Here is an 8,955-nt window from a genome sequence, read left to right as displayed (position 1 = left end):
CTAACCTATGTTGCGCCTTAACCTAACCTAAGTTGGGCCCTAACCTAACCTAAGTTGGGCCCTAACCTAACCTAAGTTGGGCCCTAACCTAACCTAAGTTGGGCCCTAACCTAACCTAAGTTGGGCCCTAACCTAACCTAAGTTGGGCCCTAACCTAACCTAAGTTGGGCCCTAACCTAACCTAAGTTGGGCCCTAACCTAACCTAAGTTGGGCCCTAACCTAACCTAAGTTGGGCCCTAACCTAACCTAAGTTGGGCCCTAACCTAACCTAAGTTGGGCCCTAACCTCACCTAAGTTGGGCCCTAACCTCACCTAAGTTGGGCCCTAACCTCACCTAAGTTGGGCCCTAACCTCACCTAAGTTGGGCCCTAACCTCACCTAAGTTGGGCCCTAACCTCACCTAAGTTGGGCCCTAACCTAACCTAAGTTGGGCCCTAACCTCACCTAAGTTGGGCCCTAACCTAACCTAAGTTGGGCCCTAACCTAACCTAAGTTGGACCCTAACCTAACCTAAGTTGGGCCCTAACCTAACCTACGTTGGGCCCTAACCTAACCTACGTTGGGCCCTAACCTAACCTACGTTGGGCCCTAACCTAACCTACGTTGGGCCCTAACCTAACCTACGTTGGGCCCTAACCTAACTTACGTTGGGCCCTAACCTAACCTACGTTGGGCCCTAACCTAACCCACGTTGCGCCTTAACGTGCCCTGTAATTGTTTGTTATATGAATCTAGAAATTCGTGTAGCGTTGCCTAATCGCAACCCTCTCAACATAGTTCGCTGCGCACACACTCTGGTGTCCTGCGTATTGACTCATGTTACGGTGCGTACCCTCACAACATCTAGCGAGTGTTGCGTACGTTCCACATGGTCCCGCTATCCACTGTAATGTGTACTGCTATAAGACGTATATCGCCCCCCCCCCTCCCCTGTCGCCTCTAGTTCGTCAGTCAGGAGTTTGCGTGTTCAATGAGCTTCGCAGCTGTGCAATGGCATCCGCATACGTACGCGGGCCACCTTCCACGTGTTCTCTCGTGCATACGTCGCAGCATGTATGTGGATTGATGTGGCGTGTCGTGACTCATAACATCCAGGCATGCAAGACCCATTGAATTCGCAAATGTAGATGGACGTCTACGTTTGCTGCCCAAGTTACGCAAATGAACTGGAAATCCGTTGTTGCGCGGTTGTTCGCGCTGGAGGTGAATCGTTGATATTGACGATCGGTACAGGTATTAACCGGTTGCTTCAGCGACACCCGTCATACCCACGAACGTGAGTGGGCATGTGGGTATGAAGCGATACGCGGCGGTGGCTGGGTGGGACCGTCCCCGGCCGGTGAGGGGGGGGCGCCCGGCGTGCTGGCCGCGCGCTGCGTGGGCGCACGCGCGGCAGCCGGCTGGTGGGGGCGCCCAGTGGCAGGCGCGCCGGCTGACGGACGCGGCAGGCGGCGCATCTGCGTGCCGGCGCACCCAGCGCGCGGCGCCGTGCGGCCAAAGTGGGTCCTCCCGGGCCCGGTGCGAAGCGCGGTGCACATCTGCAGTGTGCTGGTCCGATTGAGGACTGTGTGCGTTGAGGATGCGCCGCCGCCCGGCACTCGGCGCCGCGACGCCGTCTGCTGCTCGGTCGCCCCCGCGGTTCTCGCAGGTGGTTTGTATCGCAGCTGTGCGGATGTGTTGGCGCGTGCGCTGTGCTGGGAGAGTTCACTTTGGCACCCAAGTGGGGCTCTGCCCCTCTGTGGCGCTGGCGTTGGAGCTGCCCGGTCACTGTTTGTGGCCGCGTGTTGTCTCCCGCCGGCAACACCACGACAGCACGCTCCCGGGCCTCTGTCGGCAGCGGCAAGCTCAGTTGGGAGCACGGGTGGTCGCACTGAAAGCGTCTACTCGCCTATCTCCGGGCGATTGCGCCTCTCTCGAACCCGACCAAGTACTTAAGACGGCGCTGCGCGCCGCCGGGACCTGAGAGGGTTTCGAGGTGTATCGTGCAGGGGAGCCCAGCCTCCTCCTGTTTGCAGAATAATTGAGCGGACGCTTGCGTGTTCGCGCGGGCCTCCGGGACACACTCCCGGGCGGCCGGCTGCTCAGCTCTAGTTGACGCAGCTCCCTGGTTGATCCTGCCAGTAGTCATATGCTTGTCTCAAAGATTAAGCCATGCATGTCTCAGTACAAGCCGCATTAAGGTGAAACCGCGAATGGCTCATTAAATCAGTTATGGTTCCTTAGATCGTACCCACGTTACTTGGATAACTGTGGTAATTCTAGAGCTAATACATGCAAACAGAGTCCCGACCAGAGATGGAAGGGACGCTTTTATTAGATCAAAACCAATCGGTCGGCTCGTCCGGTCCGTTTGCCTTGGTGACTCTGAATAACTTTGGGCTGATCGCACGGTCTTCGTACCGGCGACGCATCTTTCAAATGTCTGCCTTATCAACTGTCGATGGTAGGTTCTGCGCCTACCATGGTTGCAACGGGTAACGGGGAATCAGGGTTCGATTCCGGAGAGGGAGCCTGAGAAACGGCTACCACATCCAAGGAATGCAGCAGGCGCGCAAATTACCCACTCCCGGCACGGGGAGGTAGTGACGAAAAATAACGATACGGGACTCATCCGAGGCCCCGTAATCGGAATGAGTACACTTTAAATCCTTTAACGAGTATCTATTGGAGGGCAAGTCTGGTGCCAGCAGCCGCGGTAATTCCAGCTCCAATAGCGTATATTAAAGTTGTTGCGGTTAAAAAGCTCGTAGTTGGATTTGTGTCCCACGCTGTTGGTTCACCGCCCGTCGGTGTTTAACTGGCATGTATCGTGGGACGTCCTGCCGGTGGGGCGAGCCGAAGGCGTGCGACCGCCTCGTGCGTGCTCGTGCGTCCCGAGGCGGACCCCGTTGAAATCCTACCAGGGTGCTCTTTATTGAGTGTCTCGGTGGGCCGGCACGTTTACTTTGAACAAATTAGAGTGCTTAAAGCAGGCAAGCCCGCCTGAATACTGTGTGCATGGAATAATGGAATAGGACCTCGGTTCTATTTTGTTGGTTTTCGGAACCCGAGGTAATGATTAATAGGGACAGGCGGGGGCATTCGTATTGCGACGTTAGAGGTGAAATTCTTGGATCGTCGCAAGACGAACAGAAGCGAAAGCATTTGCCAAGTATGTTTTCATTAATCAAGAACGAAAGTTAGAGGTTCGAAGGCGATCAGATACCGCCCTAGTTCTAACCATAAACGATGCCAGCCAGCGATCCGCCGCAGTTCCTCCGATGACTCGGCGGGCAGCCTCCGGGAAACCAAAGCTTTTGGGTTCCGGGGGAAGTATGGTTGCAAAGCTGAAACTTAAAGGAATTGACGGAAGGGCACCACCAGGAGTGGAGGTTCAAATGGGTCTGAGCACTATGGGACTCAACATCTTAGGTCATAAGTCCCCTAGAACTTAGAACTACTTAAACCTAACTAACCTAAGGACATCACACACACCCATGCCAGAGGCAGGATTCGAACCTGCGACCGTAGCAGTCCCACGGTTCCGGACTGCAGCGCCAGAACCGCTAGACCACCGCGGCCGGCCAGGAGTGGAGCCTGCGGCTTAATTTGACTCAACACGGGAAACCTCACCAGGCCCGGACACCGGAAGGATTGACAGATTGATAGCTCTTTCTTGATTCGGTGGGTGGTGGTGCATGGCCGTTCTTAGTTGGTGGAGCGATTTGTCTGGTTAATTCCGATAACGAACGAGACTCTAGCCTGCTAACTAGTCGCGTGACATCCTTCGTGCTGTCAGCGATTACTTTTCTTCTTAGAGGGACAGGCGGCTTCTAGCCGCACGAGATTGAGCAATAACAGGTCTGTGATGCCCTTAGATGTTCTGGGCCGCACGCGCGCTACACTGAAGGAATCAGCGTGTCTTCCTAGGCCGAAAGGTCGGGGTAACCCGCTGAACCTCCTTCGTGCTAGGGATTGGGGCTTGCAATTGTTCCCCATGAACGAGGAATTCCCAGTAAGCGCGAGTCATAAGCTCGCGTTGATTACGTCCCTGCCCTTTGTACACACCGCCCGTCGCTACTACCGATTGAATGATTTAGTGAGGTCTTCGGACTGGTACGCGGCATCGACTCTGTCGTTGCCGATGCTACCGGAAAGATGACCAAACTTGATCATTTAGAGGAAGTAAAAGTCGTAACAAGGTTTCCGTAGGTGAACCTGCGGAAGGATCATTACCGACTAGACTGCATGTCTTTCGATGTGCGTGTCGTGTCGTGCAACACGCTACCTGTACGGCTCGCAGTAGCCGTGCGCCGCGTGCGGGACCACGCGTGCTTCTCAAAACTAACGGAAAATGTTGTGTGGTACGAGCGCTGAAGCTCTGGAGCGGCTGGCCTGCGGCACCTGGCGCCTCGCGCCGGTTTTGAATGACGTTCGCCCGAGTGCCTGTCCGCTCCGGAGTGGAGCCGTACGACGCCCATCGGCCGTGAGGCCGTTGGACACAAAACACTGGAACAGGGGCCGTCGAACGCCTCAGTCCCGCCTATGCAACTGTTTTGAAAGAGACAGTGGAAACTGTAAAAAGATCACCCAGGACGGTGGATCACTCGGCTCGTGGGTCGATGAAGAACGCAGCAAATTGCGCGTCGACATGTGAACTGCAGGACACATGAACATCGACGTTTCGAACGCACATTGCGGTCCATGGATTCCGTTCCCGGGCCACGTCTGGCTGAGGGTCGGCTACGTAAACGGAAGCGCGCGGCGTTTGTCCCGCTTCGGAGACGTGGGTGTGTCGTGCCGGCCTGTGGGGCCGGCCACGTCCCCTCAAACGAGCGATGCGCGCCCGTCGCCTGGCGGTTCGCATACCGGTACTGTCTCGGTAGCGTGCACAGCCGGCTGGCGGTGTGGCGTGCGACACCTCGTACAACGACCTCAGAGCAGGCGAGACTACCCGCTGAATTTAAGCATATTACTAAGCGGAGGAAAAGAAACTAACAAGGATTCCCCCAGTAGCGGCGAGCGAACAGGGAAGAGTCCAGCACCGAACCCCGCAGGCTGCCGCCTGTCGTGGCATGTGGTGTTTGGGAGGGTCCACTACCCCGACGCCTCGCGCCGAGCCCAAGTCCAACTTGAATGAGGCCACGGCCCGTAGAGGGTGCCAGGCCCGTAGCGGCCGGTGCGAGCGTCGGCGGGACCTCTCCTTCGAGTCGGGTTGCTTGAGAGTGCAGCTCCAAGTGGGTGGTAAACTCCATCTGAGACTAAATATGACCACGAGACCGATAGCGAACAAGTTCCGTGAGGGAAAGTTGAAAAGAACTTTGAAGAGAGAGTTCAAAAGTACGTGAAACTGTTCTGGGGTAAACGTGAGAAGTCCGAAAGGTCGAACGGGTGAGATTCACGCCCATCCGGCCACTGGCCTCCGCCCTCGGCAGATGGGGCCGGCCGCCCGCGCGGAGCAATCCGCGGCGGGGTCGTGTCCGGTTGCCTTTCCACTCGCCGCGGGGTGGGGCCGTTCCGGTGTGCGGTGGGCCGCACTTCTCCCCTAGTAGGACGTCGCGACCCGCTGGGTGCCGGCCTACGGCCCGGGTGCGCAGCAGTATTGGGACAACGTCGGTACCATTCCAAAATACCGTCACCAACCCCCGCCCGCCCCCGCCCGCCCCCGCCCGCCCCCGCCCGCCCCCCCCACCCCGCCCCCGCCCGCCCCCCCTCCCTCCCGCCTACGTATACGCGCTAGACATTAAATGTTTTCATAACACCGTCACCTTTCCAAAGCATCGTTAGTCGACAAGGTCGCTCTCTCTCTATGTCGCAACCCTGCGCATACATACACGCGCTAGGCAGGACCTATATAAATCAATGCCCGACCTACCTCACTCTCACACTGCTCGTATACTTCATTCATCCAATACTTGTCACGTCTTCGTAATTAAACGTGTAACAATAGGATTCAACTATCCTATGACCTCATTGTAGGACATATATAGGTTAAGTTCCGGGACCTCAGTCTTGGTCACTCAGTCAGCGGGAGACTAAGAAGAACAATCATGAAGCACCAGTCAACCTCCAGTGCAGTCACTCAGAACAGGATCAAACGGAAAAGTAAGTATCATATTTCACATTATTCTATCTCGTTCATTATCCTTATTATTCAATGTTTTCACTTATTCGCTAATATCTACTCATTCATCTTCTTTTTTCAACAGAGTCAAACGCAACCATGCTTAGCTCCGCAGACGCGTCCGAACCTGCATCATCATTAGCTTCGTTAACCATCTCATCCGGACCTACACCAGCGACAGCTGACTCATTTGTTCCAGTAGCGACCACGTGGGATCCTGTAGCTCACATGTTGGAGCAGGACAAGGAGTTGCTGCTCTCCGTCCCACTCAACAACTTGTGTGATGAAGACGCTCGATCTGCTCACCACACAATGAATTCAACCACTGGTGGTGTTAAAGATCAACTAAATGGTGGTCAGTACTGGATGCCTACATATAACTCATCACAATCGAACACTCCCGTGATAGTGCAACCACCGAGTTTAGATACTGTAAATAAAAAGAATACGTCTAGTGCGGCTACGCTATTCACCACGACATATAATTTAACCTCCAGTGGTTCCAAACGTGTGAACATTGCTATAGACGTCCATCATGTCTGGGGGATCCAAGCTATAATGGAGATTGAAAATATTTCCAAAAGTGTTAAAGTCCCGATTTCCGAGTTCGACTGGGCCGGGATCTGTCATGCAGAGCGCTACATCAATCAACAAATGACAACCGAATATGATCCAACTCATCCCCCACCAGAAATTCGTCTTGCCGATGTCACACTTTCCATTACTACTGTATATGATGACTGCGCCTTATGCATTAAATCAGGTGTCGACAGCGTCTATCTAAGGCATCCATCAGTTATCAAATTATTCAACCTAGACTCCTCTATACGATTTGCTCTCGAGAGACTGAATCGTTGGGTTCCTAGCATAGAGGCAGCATATAGTGACGTTAAAAACTCTCTACGTGTTAATAATATACATATTGACGATTTTGAGCAGCATCTTCGTTCGCATATGGCCATTAAAACTACAGACATCCAATTGAAATGCGTGTGTCAAAAACCTGAGTACTCAGAGTCACCTATCGGATTGCGTGAGATACGTGCAGAATTTATTGCCAACCAAAGAGAATTATTTCGTATATATTGTACAGGTTCTAAGAAGAAACGTGCAGATAATGATAACACCTCAGAAATAGTACATCCAATGTATGATTTTTAAATAAATAATTTATATTTAATCTTATCTCCTGTTTCTCTTTTATATCAGACCACCACTCCTATTATAATCAAATTGATCCAATAATTTTTTAATTCTACTCAAATTATGACCATCTTACTCTTCATACATGTGTTCCTCGTGTAGGCAGTATAGCTCAATCGGTTAATTGATCGAACTATACCGGCTACACACAAATATTATTATTATCCTCTCAGTTATATTTTCTATATATGTCAAGTACTTGTTTGTACATGGCTCATTTACTATCATGGCTGGCTGGGTGAAGCACCCTCACCACAAGGACTTTGTTGTCGGTGACTGGTCATGTGAAGATTCAAGTGAAGAGCAGAAGAAGAAGAAGAACAAGAAAAACGGAATTCTCCTTCCCGATAATATAAGAGCAATTATTGTAGGCCCATCCAACTGTGGCAAGACTAATGTCCTCATGACTCTGCTAACTCATGCGCAAGGTGTCCGATTTGAACATGTCTGTCTATTCTCAAAAACACTCTTTCAACCCAAGTATCAGCTATTGCATGAGATATTTCGGGGTGTAGATGGCGTTACATACACAACATTCAGTGAAAGCTCTGATATCCCCCCACCTGAAGAAACAAAACCAAACACAGTTTTCATATTTGACGATGTTGCAGTAGAAAACCAAGACCAAATTCGCAAATATTTCTCTTTCGGTCGCCATATGGGTGCTGACGTATTTTATCTAAGTCAAACATATTCCAGAATCCCCAAACAACTTGTTAGGGATAACGCAAATCTCATTATAGCCTTCAAGCAAGACAATCTTAATTTAAGACACATTTACCAAGCACATGTGGGGACGGATATGTCGTTCAATGATTTCTTAAAGATATGTGCAGACTGTTGGAACCATTCACAGTATGGGTTTCTCGTTATTGATAAAACAAGAAAACTGTATGATGGTAGATACAGGCGAAACTTTCAAGAATTTTTGCATATATAACAAGGTAATAAACGTTAACACATCAGTCTACGTCATACCATGGACAAATTCGCGCGTATGTCCACCTCTCAACCTGAGATGTCTGGTGTACACAGACAGAACATTCGTTTGTACATGGATGCGAAAATTCAAGCTATGGCTCTTAAAGTTGCAAGTATGCGCAGGGAACTAGAGACCTATTACCAAACCCTTCTGAGAATGGTGAATCAGTTAAATGAGCTAGTTAATCAAGTCAGTAAGAAAGTAACCGACTTAACTGAAAAGGTCGATCATATTCAGAGAAAAATAGATGTAGACCTCATTGTTGTCGATAAGAGCGATCGTGATCATACTAAGAAGCTGAAGAAAATGAATGCATATATAAAGCCTCATGTCGCAGAGACGTCTGATTAGTATACGTTGAGATGTCGACGACCAAGCAGAAAGTCATTGAAGCCCGTAAAGCAGTCCGAGAGAAATTACGGTTGCTTAGGTTAGGGTATATTGATCGTCAGCAAACACTAAGAGAGACCTTTAAGCCCGTTACTGAGTCTCTCCGACAGCTCTCACCAAAAACAAAAACGACCCAAAACGACAGTCAAGCCATTGATGAATTCATTATTAGTCACGCACCAGGCCAGATAGATAGAACATTCGGCGTTAGCCCAGGAAGACCATACATGTTGGGCACGCATCCCATAACTGTAACAGAAGACAAAATACAAATAG

At 51.2% G+C, this 8,955-nt stretch overlaps 1 non-coding gene and 1 pseudogene across 1 annotated transcript; both read left to right on the top strand.

The window, feature by feature from the left end:
• Positions 1–2,102: 2,102 nt before the first annotated feature.
• On the top strand, positions 2,103–4,215 carry LOC126197376 (small subunit ribosomal RNA; annotated as a pseudogene).
• A 352-nt stretch (positions 4,216–4,567) lies between these two features.
• On the top strand, positions 4,568–4,722 carry LOC126196110 (5.8S ribosomal RNA). The gene has a single exon (XR_007538655.1). It is a non-coding gene; the product is annotated as a 5.8S ribosomal RNA (ribosomal RNA).
• The last annotated feature ends 4,233 nt before the right edge of the window (positions 4,723–8,955 follow it).

Source organism: Schistocerca nitens, chromosome 7, assembly GCF_023898315.1.
Source record: "Schistocerca nitens isolate TAMUIC-IGC-003100 chromosome 7, iqSchNite1.1, whole genome shotgun sequence".
Lineage (NCBI taxonomy): Eukaryota > Metazoa > Arthropoda > Insecta > Orthoptera > Acrididae > Schistocerca > Schistocerca nitens.
This window is presented reverse-complemented; position numbering and strand designations above follow the sequence as displayed.